The sequence below is a fragment of the Ceratotherium simum genome, chromosome X (assembly GCF_057802395.1).
Source record: "Ceratotherium simum simum isolate JZ-2026a chromosome X, ASM5780239v1, whole genome shotgun sequence".
Classification (NCBI taxonomy): Eukaryota; Metazoa; Chordata; class Mammalia; order Perissodactyla; family Rhinocerotidae; genus Ceratotherium; species Ceratotherium simum.
Window position 1 is genome coordinate 67,411,346 of NC_141940.1, and position 16,535 is coordinate 67,427,880.

A 16,535-nucleotide genomic window follows, 5' to 3' on the forward strand; every position below is an offset into this window, starting at 1 on the left:
TGTTTTGGGTACTATAGCTTTGTAGTATATTTTGAAATCAGGGAGTGTGATACCTCCAGCTTTGTTCTTTTTTCTCAGGATTCCTTTAGCTATTCGGGGTCTTTTCTTGTTCCATATAAATTTTAGGATTCTTTGCTCTATTTCTTTGAACAGTGTTGTTGGAACTTTGATAGGGATTGCATTGAATCGATAGATTGCTTTAGGAAGTATGGACATCTTAACTATGTTAATTCTTCCAATCCAAGAGCACGGAATATCTTTCGATTTCTTTGTGTCTTCTTCAATTTCTTTCAGCAATGTTTTATAGTTTTCCGTGTATCGATCTTTCACCGCTTTGGTTAAGTTTATTCCTAGGTATTTTATTCTTTTTTGTTGCAATTGTAAATGGGATGGTATTCTTAATTTCTCTTTCTGCTACTTCATTGTTAGTGTATAGAAATGCAACTGATTTTTGTATGTTGATTTTGTATCCTGCAATTTTACCATATTTGTTTATTACTTCTAAAAGTTTTCTGGTGGATTCTTTAGGGTTTTCTATATATAAAATCATGTCATCTGCAAATAGTGACAGTTTCACTTCTTCCTTTCCAATTTGGATCCCTTTTAATTCGTTCTCTTGCCTGATTGCTCTGGCTAGGACTTCCAGTACTCTGTTAAACAGGAGTGGTGAGAGTGGGCATCCTTGTCTGGTTCCTGTTCTTAGAGGGATAGCTTTGAGTTTTTCACCATTGAGAATGATATTAGCTGTCGGTTTGTCATATATGTTCTTTATTATGTTGAGGTACTTTCCTTCTATACCCTTTTTATGCAGAGGTTTTATCATAAATGGATGCTGTATCTTGTCAAATGCTTTCTCTGCATCTGTTGAGATGATCATGTGATTTTTATCCTTCATTTTATTAATGTGGTGTATCATGTTGATTGATTTGTGAATGTTAAACCATCCCTGTATACCTGGAATAAATCCCACTTGATCATGGTGTATAATATTTTTAACTTATTGTTGTATGCGATTTGCTAGTATTTTGTTGAGAATTTTTGCATCGATTTTCATCAGTGATATTGGCCTGTAGTTTTCTTTTTTTGTGTTGTCCTTGTCTGCTTTGGTATCAGGGTAATGTTGGCTTCGTAGAATGAGTTAGGGAGCTTCCCCCCTCATCAAGTTTTTGGAAGAGTTTGAGAAGGATGGGTATTAAGTCTTCTTTGAATGTTTGGTAGAATTCACCAGGGAAGCCATCTGGTCCTGCACTTTTATTTTTAGGGAGGTTTTTGATTACTGTTTTGATATCCTTACTGGTGATTGGTCTATTCAAGTTGTATACTTCTTGTTGATCCCGTTTTGGAAGGTTGTATGATTCTAAGAATTTATCCATTTCTTCCAGATTGTTGAATTCGTTGGCATATAGCTTTTCATAGTATTCTCTTATAATCTTTTGTATTTCTGAGGTGTCTGTTGTAATTTCTCCTCTTTCATTTCTGATTTTACTTATTTGTGCCTTCTCTCTTTTTTTCTTGGTGAGTCTAGCTAAAGGTTTGTCAATTTTGTTGATCTTTGCAAAGAACCAGCTCTTGGTTTTATTAATTTTTTCTATTGTTTTTTTGGTCTCTATTTCATTTATTTCTGCTCTGATTTTTATGATTTCCCTTCTTCTACTGATTTTGGGATTTGTTTGTTCTTTTTCCAGTTCCTTTAGGTGCATTGTTAGATTGTTTAATTGAGATTTTTCTTGTTTGTTCAGATAGGCCTGTATTGCTATAAACTTCCCTGTTAGAACCGCTTTTGCTGTACCCATAAATTATGGCATGTCATATTTTGAATTTCATGGGTCTCCAGGAATTTTTTTATTTCTTCTTTGATTTCTTCATTGACCCAGTCATTGTTCAGTAGCATTTTGTTTAATCTCCATGTATTTGTGGCTTTTCTGATTTTCTTCCTATAGTTGATTTCCAGTTTCATACCGTTGTGGTCAGAAAAGATGCTTGGTATTATTTCAATGTTCTTAAATTTATGGAGACATGTTTTGTGGCCAAATATGTGATCAATCCTGGAGAATGTTCCACGTGCATTAGAAAAGAAAGTGTGTTCTTCGGTTTTTGGATGGAATGTTCTGTATATATCTACTAGGTCCATCGGTTCTAGTGTGTCGTTTAAGGCCAATGTTTCCTTATTAATCTTCTGTTTGGATGATCTATCTGTTGGTGTAAGTAGAGAGTAAAAGTCCCCTACTATTATTGTGTTACTGTCTCTTTCTCTTTTTATGTCTGTTAATAATTGCTTTATATATTTAGGTGCACCTACATTGGGTGCGTAGATATTTACAAGTGTTATATCCTCTTGTTGGATTGTTCCCTTGATCATTATGTAATGTCCTTCTTTGTCTCTTTTTACAGTTTTTGTTTTAAAGTCTATTTTGTCTGATATGAGTACTGCTACCCCAGCTTTCTTTTCATTGCCATTTGCGTAGATTATCTTTTCCCATCCCTTCGCTTTCAGTTTGTGAGTGTCTTTAGGTCTGAAGTGTGTCTCTTGTATGCAGCATATACGTGGGTCTTGTTTTTTTATCCAATCAGCCACCCTATGCCTTTTAATTGGAGCATTTAGTCCATTGATGTTTAAAGTAGCTATTGATAAGTATGTACTTACTGCCATTTTTTAACTTTTTTTCTCAGTGTTATAGTAGTACTTTTCTTTTCCTTTCTTCTTCTATACAGAATTGATGGTCTCATTAGTTTGACCTCTGTCTGAATGCTCTCCTCTTTAACTCCCCTCCTCCCTCATTTTATGTTTTTGATATCATATCTAACCTCTTTTTTGTGCATTTTTTATCCATTACGTTCTTATCATGGAAATAGATAATTTTTCCTATTTGTGGAATTGTCTTTTCCCCTTTAATCAGTCCCTTTAGCATTTCTTGTAATACGACAAACTCCTTTAATTTTTGCTTGTCTGGGAAATTTTTGATCTCTTCTTCCATTTTGAATGATAACCTTGCTGGGTAGAGTATTATTGGCTGTAAGTTTTTTCCTTTTAGCACTTTAAATATATCATGCCACTCTCCTCTAGCCTGTAAGGTTTCTGCTGAGAAGTCAGCTGATAGCCTTATGGGGTTTCCTTTGTATGTAACTTGACTTTCTCTTGCACCTTTTAGGATTATCTCCTTATCTTTAATTCTGGACATTTTGATTATGATGTGTCTTGGTGTGGGCCTCTTTGGGTTTATCTTGTTTGGGGCTCTCTGTGATTCCTGTACCTGGATGTCTGTTTCCTTCCTTAGGTTAGGGAAGTTTTCATCTATTATTTCTTGAAATAGATTCTCTGCCCCTTTGTCTTCCTCTTCTCTTTCCGGGACACCTATAACACGGATGTTAGTGCACTTGATTTTGTCTGAGATTTCCCTTAGACTGTCCTCACTCTTTTTAATTCTTTTCTCTTTTACCTGTTCACCTTGAGTAATTTCTTCTGGTCTTTCGTCCAGCTCACAGATCCATTCTTCTGTATCCTCTACTCTGCTTTTGAGTCCCTCTAATGAATTTTTCATTTCCAGTATTGTATTCTTCATTTCTGATTGGTTCTTTTTTTTTTTTTTGTGAGGAGATCAGCCCTGTGCTAACATCTGCCAATCCTCCTCTTTTTTTTTTCTGAGGAAGACGGCCCTGGACTAACATCTGTGCCCATCTTCCTCCGCTTTATATGGGATGCCGCCACAGCATGGCTTGCCAAGCAGTGCGTCAGTGCGCACCCGGGATCTGAACCAGTGAACCCCGGGCCGCCGCAGCGGAGCACGCGCACTTAACCGCTTGCGCCACAGGGCCGGCCCCTGGTTCTTTTTTATATCTTCCATTTCTTTGTTGACATTCTCACTGAGTTCATCTATTCTTCTCCCCAGATCAGTGAGCATCCTTAACACTCTTAGTTTGAACTCTCTGTCGGGTCGGTTGCTCATTTCTGTTTCACTTAGTTCCTTTTCTGGGGTTTTGTCCTGTTCCCTTACTTGGAATGTATTCCTTTGTCTCCTCCTTTTGCCTCTTTCCCTGTGCTTGTGTCTACGTATTAGGTAGGTCAGCTACGTCTCCTGCTCTTGGATAGGTGACCTTATGTAAGTGATGGCTTAGGAGGCTTCCAGTGTGCTTCCCTCAGTTCTTAATGTTCCAGCGGTGACCCCTATGTGGGCTACATGTGTCCTTCTATTGTGGCCTGTTAGCTTTCCCTATAGGCACCCAGGGAGGCTGAGTTATGCTCCTGGCCAGCTGTTGTAATGCTCAGCTGCTTGTAGTTGTTGTGGGCCCTTTAGTCTGTTTATCAGGTGTGGGGAGCCCCAGCACAGTTGGCCGCAAGTTCTAATACCACATTTGTGTTGCAGTATTTCTTTTGAGTGAGTAGGCTCACAGCGTGGCAGGTTGTTAGCCTCAGGGCCTGACAATTGCTATAAGCCTCCAGCCTTTAGGTCTCTTGTCAGCTCTCTGAGGATTGCAGCTGGGTGGGGGTGGCCTCAGGCATGGGAGCACCCAATTGTTTCAGGCTTTGGAAGGTGGGCCAAACACCCTATGTGGGTCTTTGAGAAGCACAAGTTTTCTGCAGCTGACAAGCCCTTCCACCCACATGTCCACACACACGGTCAACACAGTCCTGCCCCATGTGCGTGCCCCGACCTCCCGAAGTGGACCCAGTCTCTCCACGGTGGGAGCCCCACACACTCCACCACTGCCCCACACTCTCCACCTGCTTCTTGTGTATGTCTTGACCCACTGAATTTGGCTCAGTTGCCAGGCAGCAGAGAATCCAGTCACCAATCTATGCAGGCCCACAAGTTGCTTGAAGGCTTGTTGTTGGGTGGGACCAGTCTCTAGGGTGGGCTGTCTGCCCTGGCTGACCTGGATTAAATCGGTGCTCTAGTGGGTGGTTCAGACCCTGGGCTAGCAGGCCACAGGGAGAACTCCAACGGCGTCTTTGTCAGCATGCCCACACTGGGCCACAACAATCGCCACCGCCAATGTCCCAGTCCCTGGAGAGGTCTCACCCCTCACCGAGATGCACCCAGGGCCTATCAGGTGAGTCTTTTTTCACCAAAGCACTGTGCGCCTTTCTTTCTGGTGATTTTAGGTTGCTTTCTGAAACGGGTGATTTTGCACGTGGGCCCTTTATGAGCCAGTTTTCATTTCTTTGTGAACCAGCTTTTCTGGGGGTGTTCCCCAACATTTTAGTAGCAGGGAAAGTCAGATATTCTACCACTCGTCTCAATGGCGCTAGGTCCACAAAATGCCCACAGCGGGGGCGCTCCCTGGCTCAGGCCCCGCTCCTCCAGGGAGGGCTGTGTACCTGTGGGCTGCTCCCAGGCGGCCGTGAAGTGCTGCAGCTTCTGAAGGCGGCGTTTTTCTTCTCCAGAAGGGAGTTTCCGACTCTTCCATCTCAATTAGGATTGTCCATTGTTGCAGGAGTTTCTCTTATCCACTTTTCAGTTTTGTCTCAGGGGTAATTTTTCCACGAGTAGTTGTAAATTGGCTGTATCCACGGGAGGAGGTGAGTTCAGAGTCTGCCTATGCCGCCATCCTAACTTCCCTCCCTCAGCCATTATTTCTTTGCATAAGCTTTATGCTTCTTTGTCTCACTCTTCTCCTTCTGGGACCCATATAATGAGAATATTAGTCCACTTGATGGTATCCCATAAATCCCTTAAGCTATCTTCACTCTTTTTCATTCTTTTTTCTTTCTACTTCTCTGATGGATTAAATTTTACTGTCCTGTCTTTGTGTTAACTGACCCTTCTTTCACTTTACCTAATCTGCTATCAAATCCCTCTAATGAATTTTTCAGTTCAGCTATTGTATTCTTCAGCTCTGTAATGTTTTAGTACTTTCTTACGTTTTCTCTTCATTGAAATTCTCACTTTTTCCATGCATTGTTTTTCTAATCTTGGTCAGCATCTTTGTGACCATTACTGTGAACTTTTTATCAGGTAAATCACTTATCTCCAATTCCTTAAAGTTTGTTTCTGGAGTTTTATCTTTTACTTTTCTTTGGAGCATATTCTTTTCTTTCTTCATATTCCCTGATACTCTGTGTTAGTTTCTGTGCATTAGATAAAAAGCGACCACTTCCAATCTTGATGGAGTTGTCTCATGTAGGAAATGATCATTTTCAATCATCCTGGCACAAGTTCTTTGCTATCTCTCAAACCTTTTTGATTGTCCAAGCAGCTTTCTTAGTTCTTAGTGGCTCTCATTGATTGAGGGTGTGCCAAGACCTGTCAGTGTCCCAAAGTGGAGGATCACATTCAGGGCCCACATGCAGACTGATTGGAAGCCAGACCCTGAGGTAGCAGCTGAGAAAGTATGTTGTTAGGGCCTTTCCAGGAATAAACTTGGAGATGGGCTTTTATGCCACCTCACATTGCACTGGGCCCAGATGTATAGCCATGAATGGGAGCTCCTTCACTTATTAACAACTGCTTCTTTGTTTGTTAAACGTCTGTGCACTTGTAAATGCCAGCCCCATAAGCTATCTGAGCCAGGCAATCTAGAAGTCTGTGTCTTGTGCAGCAACCTCAAAATTTGAGGCACCATATGTGTGTATAAGCTCCTTCCAGGGAGATATTTGCAATTTATTACAAGTTCAAGTAATAGGGTAGAGGTGGTGTCTGCTGGACTTCCCAGTCTCCAGGGAGGATTATAGTCAGCTCCTAGATGTGTACTAATTTAGAAGCCTGACCCTTAGGCAGCCAATTTTAAAGTATGCAAATAGGCCTCTTACAGAGATACACTGGGGGCTGGGCATTTTTTGACTGCTCCCTCTGTGCTGAGCCTAGGGAGACTAACCACAGTGAGTCATCACATACTCATTAAGAACTGTTTGTTTGCTATAGTCTTGTGGGCTTCATGGAAACAATCCACCTTGGCCTTCAGAGATAGGTGTTCTGGAGGCCCATCCCTCAGGTAGAAGTCTTAAATGTTAGAGTCTTAGATGTGGCATCCAAACCCTTCTATCCTCAAGAAGCTGGAAGTTGGGCCTTCTCTCCCCATTGTCTGGCAATGTAGCTGGGGATGGTGTTTACGGTGAGAGTGTCTCTCTGCCTTTTCTACCTTTTTTGATGTGGGTGTGTGGTTATTTCTCATTTGCCCAATGTGTAGAATTTTCTCAGCTAGTTTCTGGATTTTGTTCAGAGGTACATTGCTGTATGTAGTTGGAGATTTGGTGTTTCCATGGGTGGAGGTAAGTTCAAGAGGCTGCTATGTCACCATCTTGGACCAGAACCTGGAGAATGCTTATTAAAGAAAAAGAGCTGATTTTCACTAAGAACAGCAAATTTTGTTGTGTTTAAATTTATCCCAGTTCCATCCCCCACTCCACAGCTCGGTGAGTGACAGCCACAAAAATGACAGCATGCATTGCTAGTACTGGAGGAAGCACAAAGGACCTCATTTGCAAAGAATTGTAAATAATTATTTGTTAGGGCTCACATAGTGGATTCTTGGAAGACTAGCTCAAAAACTTTGCCTTTATTTCACCTAAATCAGAAATGGCCTACTACTAAAACAAATTCCCACGGAGTATTTGTCATACACATTTACAGGTTAATATTTTGGGTTGCTCCTGCCCAAGGCAATAGATAATGGTTGAGGCAAAAAACAAACTAACCAAAAAGTTGGGAAGAAATTCTCGGGAATGAGAGGCCCATTAGGGCTTTGAAAAGCTCTGGAAATCTACATTCATTCTGATGCTCAGGGCTGTGTACATGTTCAGAAAAAATCTTTGCAAACTCTAATCTCTCAGCTTCTGCTGATTTTGAGGCACTGTTGAAGCAGGAAGTTAAATCGAATGCAAAGTTGTAAACTACCTGAATGAGTGTTGAATGCATTCCCCAATACACAAACAGGGCCCCATAACAAAGACTGGAAAATTTTTTGTTTCCACGTGTTTAACAAAAACTCAGTCTAATCATTAGCTGACCACTAATCTAATGGATCAAAGACTTCAGGGGTAACACACAAAAAAGAATACAGGCTTTACAGAACTAGTTTTATAAAACATCAAACAAACAAATAACTACACCAATAAGCAGCAACAACAAATCATGGGAGGGGGACAGAATCTCATTTGCAGAGTTGCCCTATTATAATATTCAAAATGTCTAGTTCTGAAGAAAAAATTACAAAACATGCAAGGAAACAAGAAAGTATGTCCCAAAGCACACAAGAAAACAAGCAATGAATAGAAACTTTGGGGACTGGCCTGGTGGCTTAGCAGTTAAGTGCGTGCGCTCCACTACTGGCAGCCCAGGTTCAGATCCGGGAGCGCACCGACGCACTGCTTGTCCGGTCATGCTGAGGTGGCATCCCACATACAGCAACTAGAAGGATGTGCAACTATGATATACAACTATCTACTGGGGCTTTGGGGAAAAAAAGGAGGAGGATTGGCAATAGATGTTAGCTCAGCTTCTTTTTGCTGATCTTCCTCAGCAAAAAGAAGAGGATTGGCATGGATGTTAGCTCAGGGAAGATCTTCCTCACAAAAAAAAAAAAACATAGAAACTTTGCCTGAGGAAGGCTAGACATAGACTTTCAAGACGACAGTTAAAAATCAGCTATTTTAACGATGGTCAATGAGATAAAAAAAAACCCATGCTTAAAGAGCTAAAGAAAAGTATGAGAACAATGTCTCACAACATTTAGAGTATCAATAATGAGTTAGAAATTAAAAAGGAAACAAAATAGTAGTTTTAGAGTTAAAAAGTGTAATAACTGAAAAGACAAATTCAACAGAGGGAAATCAACAGCAGACTTGAGCAGGCAGAAGAAAGAATCAGCAAACTTGAAGATAATCTGTGTAAGGATCAGAAAACAAAAAGAATGGAGAAAAAATAACAAATCAGAGATCAGTGGGAAACTATAAAATGAATCGATATATGCATAATAGGAGTCCCAGAAGGAGAGAAGATAGAGAAAACGGCAGAAAGAATATGTAAAGTTATGGCAAAAACTTCCCAAAGTTGATTAAAAAACATTAATGTACACATCCAAGAAGCTGATTAAACTCTAAGGAGGATAAATACAAATAGATCCACACCTAGACACTTAATAAACTATTTAAAGACAAAGACAAAGAGAGATCCTTGAAAGCAATGAGCTAGAAGTGAATCATATGTACAATGGATCCTCAATAATATTAACAGCTGATTTTTTATCAGAAACCATGGAAGAAGGAGGTGAGCTGATATATTCAAAGTGCTGAGAGAAGAAAAAATCTGTCAACCATGAATTCTATATCTTGCAGAACTGTCCTTCAAAAATGAATGAAGATTTAAATGGACTGATGTCAGCAAAATGACAATGTAGGTGACCCCAGCCTCAGTGCCCCCACAAAGACCAACAATTCTATAGACAGCTAGCCACAAATAAAGACAGCTACACTAGAGCTCAAGAGTTTACTTAAAAAATTTTAGCAATGCAGTGAAACAAAAAACCTGAGAATAACTTCATCAAAAGGGAAAGAAGAACAGCTACATTCTGCCTCCATCTTCCCATCCCCCAGGCTTGCACTGCTTAGCACTATTAGGGAACTCCCAGGCAAGAAAGAGGTTTTCTCTCCAAGAAAGAAAGAAGAGAGTGAGCAACGAGCTCCCCCATGTTTTTGGGGATCTGCATGAAGGAGCTTCATCAGTCTCAGCCAAACAGAGACTGATAAAGCTGAGATACATACAGACAGCTAAGAACAAGGAAAAAGAACAGGGTATACCAGTAACAGCCACATAGCAGAAGCAACCATAGCTGTCAGTGACCTTCTCTGCAAAGGACCTCAGCAGCTTTCACAACTGAAGAAACCAATGGCTAACACAGCTACCTCAGAACCCCTGCAGATTTTACCAATTTTTGCCCCATAGTTATTTGCTTTCACAGACACCAACAGGCTGAAGTCCCTCCCCACTCCTTTCCTCCTCAATCCCCACTGGATCCTGAGATCTACACTGGCAGCCAGCCCAGGCATCTGTAGCTATGTGAGTGTAAGATGCCAGCCTAGAACCCCACAGTTGACCCCTTCTTCTGTGTGCATACTTAGGGCTAGCCCATCCAGCCTGAATGCATACTGCTAGCCTGAATCCCATCAGTGGCCACTACTTCTATGTGCATGGCCATGGCGAGACCATGCACCAAAGAAGTGAATACCTATAGCCAAGGCCCCAACAGTTGCTTGTAGGCCTGTATTCAGCCCTATATCCAGTCACTGACTTGAACCACTGGGTTCACCTCTAGCTAGCCCCTCCAGCTGTGCAACCACATGCCCTTATACTGACTTCCCTCACCAGCCTCCACTGCTGTGTGCATGGCTATGGGGAGAATTTGTAGCCACAGAAATGCAGGCTGACAGCCAAGCTCCCACAGTTGATTATGTGCCTGGCTCTGGACCTGTCTCCTGTCACTGGCCTTCACTGCTGTGCTTGTTTGATACTAGACTCTCCAGCTGTACACCTGTATTCTGCTATCCCAACTCCTATCACTGACCTCCACTGCTGTGCACAAGCTGAAGGCAAGACTCTGCAGCCACAGGAGTGCACAATGAGAGCCAGGTTCCCCACAGCTGCCAGTATTCCTGTAGATGGTACTGGCCCTTGCTGCTGTCCCTGGCCCTCACCACTATGTGTGTGTCTACAATCAGCCCCTCTCACTTCACAGTCACCTGCAGCTGTTTCCCACAATAAGTGTGTGCACACCACCAACTCTGACCACTACAGCTGTCTGCCTAGTCCCTAGCCATTAGAAATGGAGGAACCACTAAGGACCACAACAGATTTTCTAGCCCCTTCAGATCCCCAGAGCACTCAGAAAGGCACCCACAGTTATCAATGCTGCGGACCCCAGTGGCCTGAGATGATGACACGTTACATCACCCTGGACCCAGAGTGGCCACATGCCACTGCACTTGGCACCCTGAACCACTAGAACCTGGGTCAAAGCATTCTCCAGTGTGTCCCCACCTGCAGGTGAAGGTCTATCCTTACCAAATTCAGTCTATAAAGTCTAGAAGAAGTGACTGCTTATTCAAATGCTCAGACACATATGCAAGGCTGCAGAGATCATGAATAATCAGGGAAACATGACACTACCAAAAATCACAATAACCTTTCAGAAATGCTCACCATAGAAATGAAGATCCGGAAATTTCCTGATGAAGAATTGGAAATAATTATTCCAATAAAGCTCAAAGAACTACAAGAGAACAGAGGTAAAAAATTTAAGAAAATCAGGAAAACAATACAAGAACAAAATAAGAAGTACAACAAAAAGATAAAAAACATAAAAAAGAACCAAACAAAAATTTAGATGTGAATAATACTATGACTTAACTGAAGAATTTAATACAGAGCTTCAATAGCAGACTGGACCAAGCAGAAGAAAGAATCAGTGAACATGAAGACAGATCATTTGAAATTATCCAGTTAGGGGAGCAAAAAAGAAAAAGAATGAGAAGGAAAGAAAAAATCCTATGGGGATTATGAGTCACCATTAAGAGAAACAATGTATGCATCATTGGATTCCCAGAAGGAGAAGAGAGGGAGAAAAGAGTAGAAAGTTTAATTAAATAAATAATGGCTGGGAAATTCCAAAACCTAGGGACAGATTTGGACATCCAAATTCATGAAGCTAATAGGTCACCACATAATTTCAATCCAAAACTTATTTCTCTAACACACATTATAGTAAAACTGTGTAAAATCCAGACAAAAAGAGAATTTTAAAAACAGCAAGAGAAAAAACATTCTCTCATACAATACAAACTCCATAAGGCTATCAGTGAATTTTTAGGCCAGGATAAAGTGGGATAATATATTCAAAGTGCTCACTGAAAAAACTGCCAACCATGAATATTTTACCCAGCAGAGCTATCTTTCAGAAATGAAGGCAAGATAAAACTTTCGCTAAACAACAAAAGCTGAGGGAGTTCATCACCACTTGATATGCCTCACAAGAAATGCTGAAAGTTCTCCAAGCTTAAATAAAAGAATGATAATTAGTAACTTGGAAATATGAAAATATAAACTACACTGGTAAAGGTAAATATAATCTTATTCAGAATACTCTAACACTATAATATGGTAGTGTGTTAAAGACTTTACTATAAAGATTAAATGACAAGAGTGTTAAAATAGCTATAGCTACAAAAATTTACTAATGGATACACAATATAAAAAGACGTAAATTGTGACATCAAAAACATAAAAGGAGGGGAATAAAATTATAAATGAAAGGGGAAATAAAACAACTGGTACCACACAAATACAAAGGATCATAAAAGACTACTATGAACAATTATAACCAAAAAAATTGGATAACCTAGAAGAAATAGATAAATTCCTAGAAACATACAACTTACAAAGTTTAAATCATGAAGAAATAGAAAATCTGAACAAACCAATAACAAGTAATGAGACTGAATCAGTAATCAAAAGTCACCCCCAAAAAATGTCCAAGACTATATGCCTTCACAAGTGTATTCTACCAAACATTTAATGAAGATTAAATCCCAATTCTTCTCAAACTATTCCAAAAATTGAAGAGGTAGGAACAATCTCAAGCTCATTTTATGAGGCCAGCATTACCCCGATGCCAAAACCAGATAAGGATATTACAAGAAAAGAAACAACAAGCCAATATCCCTGATGAATATAGATGCAAATATTCTAAACAAAACACTAACAAACATAATTCAACATCACATTAAATGGATCATATACCATGATCAAGTGAAATTTATCCCTGAGATACATAACAAAATCAATAAATGTGACACAACACATTAATAAAACAAAAGACAAAAAATCATATGATAATGTCAATAGATGCAGAAATAGAATTTGATAAAATACAACAGTTTTTTCAGGATGAAAACTCTCAGTAACTTAGATATAGAGGGAACACAACTGAACATATAAAGACCATATACAACAAATCCACAGCTAACATCATACTCAACGGTGAAAAGTTGAAAGCTCTCCTTCTGAGAACAGGATCAAGACAAGAGTGTCCAATCTCAACACACATATTCAACATAGTACTGAAGGTCCCAGCCAGAGAAATCAGGTAAGAAAAAGAGATAAAAGGCATCCAAATTGGAAAGAAAGAAGTAAAATTGTCTGTTTGCTGATAATACGATCTTATATTTACAGAATCCTAAAGACTCTACAAAAAAACTATTAGAACTAATAAATGAATTCAGTAAAGTTGCAAGATGCAAAATCAACATTCAGAAATCTGTTGTGTTTCTATACACCAGCAATAAACTATCTGAAATAGAAATTAAGAATGTAGTCTCGCAACTAGAAGGATGTGCAGCTATGACATACAACTATCTACTGGGGCTTTGGGGGAAAATAAATAAATAAAATAAAAATCAGAAATATTAAAAAAAAAGAATGTAGTCTCATTCACAATAGCATCAAAAAGAATAAAATATGTAGGAATAAATTTAATCAAGGAAGTGAAAGATCTATACACTGAAAACTATAAGACAATAATAAAAGAAACTGATGAAGACACAAACTAATAGAAAGATATCTCATACTCATGGATCAGAAGAGATAATATTGTTAAAATGTCCATACTACCCAAAGCCATCTATTGATAAAATGCAATCTCTATCAAAATTCCAATGGCATTTTCAAAGATATAGAAAATTTTTTTAAATTTGTGTGGAGCCACAAAAGTCCCAAAGAGTCAAAGAAATCTTTACAAAGAACAAAACTGGAGGCATCACACTTTCTCACTTCAAGCTATATTACAAAACTATATTAATCAAAGTAGCATGGTACTGACATAAAAACAGACACATAGACCAATGGAACAGAATCAAGAGTCCAGAAGTAAACCCAGGCATATACAGTCAACTAATACTTGACATGGGAGCCAAGAATACTCATGGGGAAAGGATAGTCTCTTCAATAAATGGTGTTGGAGAAACTTGATATTCACATCAAAAGAATGAAACTGGGGCCCAGCCTCATGGCCTAGTGGATAAGTTTGGCACACTCTATTTCAGCAGCCCAGTTCCCAGGCGCGGACCTACACCTCTTGTTGGCAGCCATGCTGTGGCAGCAACTCACATACAAAATAGAGGAAGATTGGCACAGATGTTACCTCAGGGTGAATCTTCCTCAAGCTAAAAGAGAAAGATTAGAAAGGTAGTAGCTCATGGTGAATATTCGTCAGCAAAAAAAAAAAAAGAAAATGAAATTAGATCCCTATCTTATACTACTCACAAAAATTAACTTGAAACAGATTAATGAATTAAAAGTAAGACTCAAAACTAAAACTTCCAGAAGAAAACAGGGAAGAAGATCCTTGACAATAGTCTTGGCAATAATTTTTTGGATAGGTGTGGTGAGAAAGCAGGTATTTTGAGTCACTGCCTAGGCATTCTGCAGTATGACAACCCTGCTCACACCCAGAGTCTGGACATTTAGATAAGACCTGAGCTTAGGATTCCCACCACAAGTTCCGGCTTTACTTTTCCTGGGGTACCTTTTAAAATAACCACTTATCTTCCACATGTGAGTGAAGTCATATGATAATCATCTTTCTCCATCTGACTTATTTCGCTTAGCATAATACCCCCAAGGCACATCCATGTTGTCACAAATGGCAAGATTTCATCTTTTTATGGCTGAGTAGTATTCCATTGTGTGTGAGGAAGATGTTCCTTGTGTGTGTGTGTGTGTGTGTGTGTGTGTGTGTGTGTGTGTGAGGAAGGTCAGCCCTGACCTAACATCCATGCCAATCCTCCTCTTTTTGGTGAGGAAGACCAGCCCTGAGCTAACATCTATTGCCAATCCTCCTCCTTTTTTTCCCTTTTTCTCCCCAAAGCCTCAGTAGATAGCCATATGTCATAGTTGCACATCCTTCTAGTTGCTGTAAGTGGGATGCCGCCTCAGCATGACCAGACAAGTGGTGCATCAGTACGCACCTGGGATCCGAACCCAGGCCACCAGTAGCAGGGCGTGTGCACATAACTGCTAAGCCACGGGGCTGGTCCCATATCAGATCTTATTTATACATCCATCCATTGATAAGCACTTAGGTTGCTTCCAAGTCTTGGCTATTGTGAATATTGCTGCAATGAATAGGGCTGCATGTAACTTTTTGGATTGGTGTTTTCATGTTCTTTGGATAAATACCCAGCAGTGGAATAGCTGGATCATATGGTATTTCTATTTTTAGCTTTTTGAAGAAATCTCCATACTGTTTTCCACAGTGACTAAACTAGTTGGCATTCCCACCAGCAGTGTATGAGGGCTCCTTTTTCTCCACATCCTCTCCAACACTTGTTATTTCTTGTCTTTTTAATAATAGTCATTCTGACAGGTATGAGGTGATATCTCATTGTAGTTTTGACTTGCATTTTCATAATAATTAGTGATATTGAACATCTTTTCTTGTGTCTATTGGACATGTATATATCATCTTTGCAAAAATGTTCATATCCTCTGCCCAGTTTTTGATCATGTTAGAAGATAAAAAAATAAACACATAGATATGGAGAACAGATTGGTAGTTATCAGAGGGAAAGGGGGTGGGGAGGGCAAAAGGGGTAAAGGGGCATATATGTATGGTGACGGATGGAAACTAGACTTTTGGTGGTGAACACAATGCAGTCTATACAGAAGATGAAATATAATAACATACACTTGAAATTCATATAATGTTATAAACCAATGTGACCTTAATAAAATAAGAAAATGTATCTCAAAGATGAATAAGTTCCAGACATCTGCTGCACGATATAGTGCCTATAATTAACAATTCAGTATTGTGCAGTTAAAAATTTGTTAAGAGAGTAAATCTCACGTTAAGTGTTCTTATCACAAAAATGCAAAAAGCACAAAGGAACAAAAGGAAACTTTTGGAGGTGATGGATATCTTTATTACCTTTATTATGGTGACGGTATCATGGGTGTAGTTATAGGTTCAAACTCATCAAATTGTATGCATTTAAATACCTGCAGTTTTTTTGGTATATCAATTACTCCTCAATAAAGCTGTTAAAAATGAAAAAAAAATAAAACAACAACTTAGAATTGAGCCCATGAAAAGTTAGTGGCCTTTGCCCTAACCACCTTATAAGTAATAGCTGCTTGCTACCCTGCTGTCTATCTGCTGCTCACTCATGACCCGGGACAAAGGACTGCCCTTCCCCCAGCTCATTCCACTCTGCTGTTTCAGTAATCTGTAAGTAATAAATCTTGTGACTTCACTTCCTTTGTGTGAGTGTGTTGAAACTGTGCCTTGAATCAAAATGACCCCAGGGTTTTCACTTCTCCAAAGTGGGAGCTCGAATGTTGAGGGAGCTACCTGCCAATGCCATGTAGGTGGCTTGTGCCTCCTCATTCAGCAGGTCATAATATGCATATTCTTAATTTAATACACCAGCTACATGCCCCTTGACAACATAGGACATCAAAAGTATAAACAATCAAAGCAAAATTCAACAAGTGGGACTACATCAAACTAAAAAGATTCTGCACAGCAAAAGAAAAAAACCACAAAAT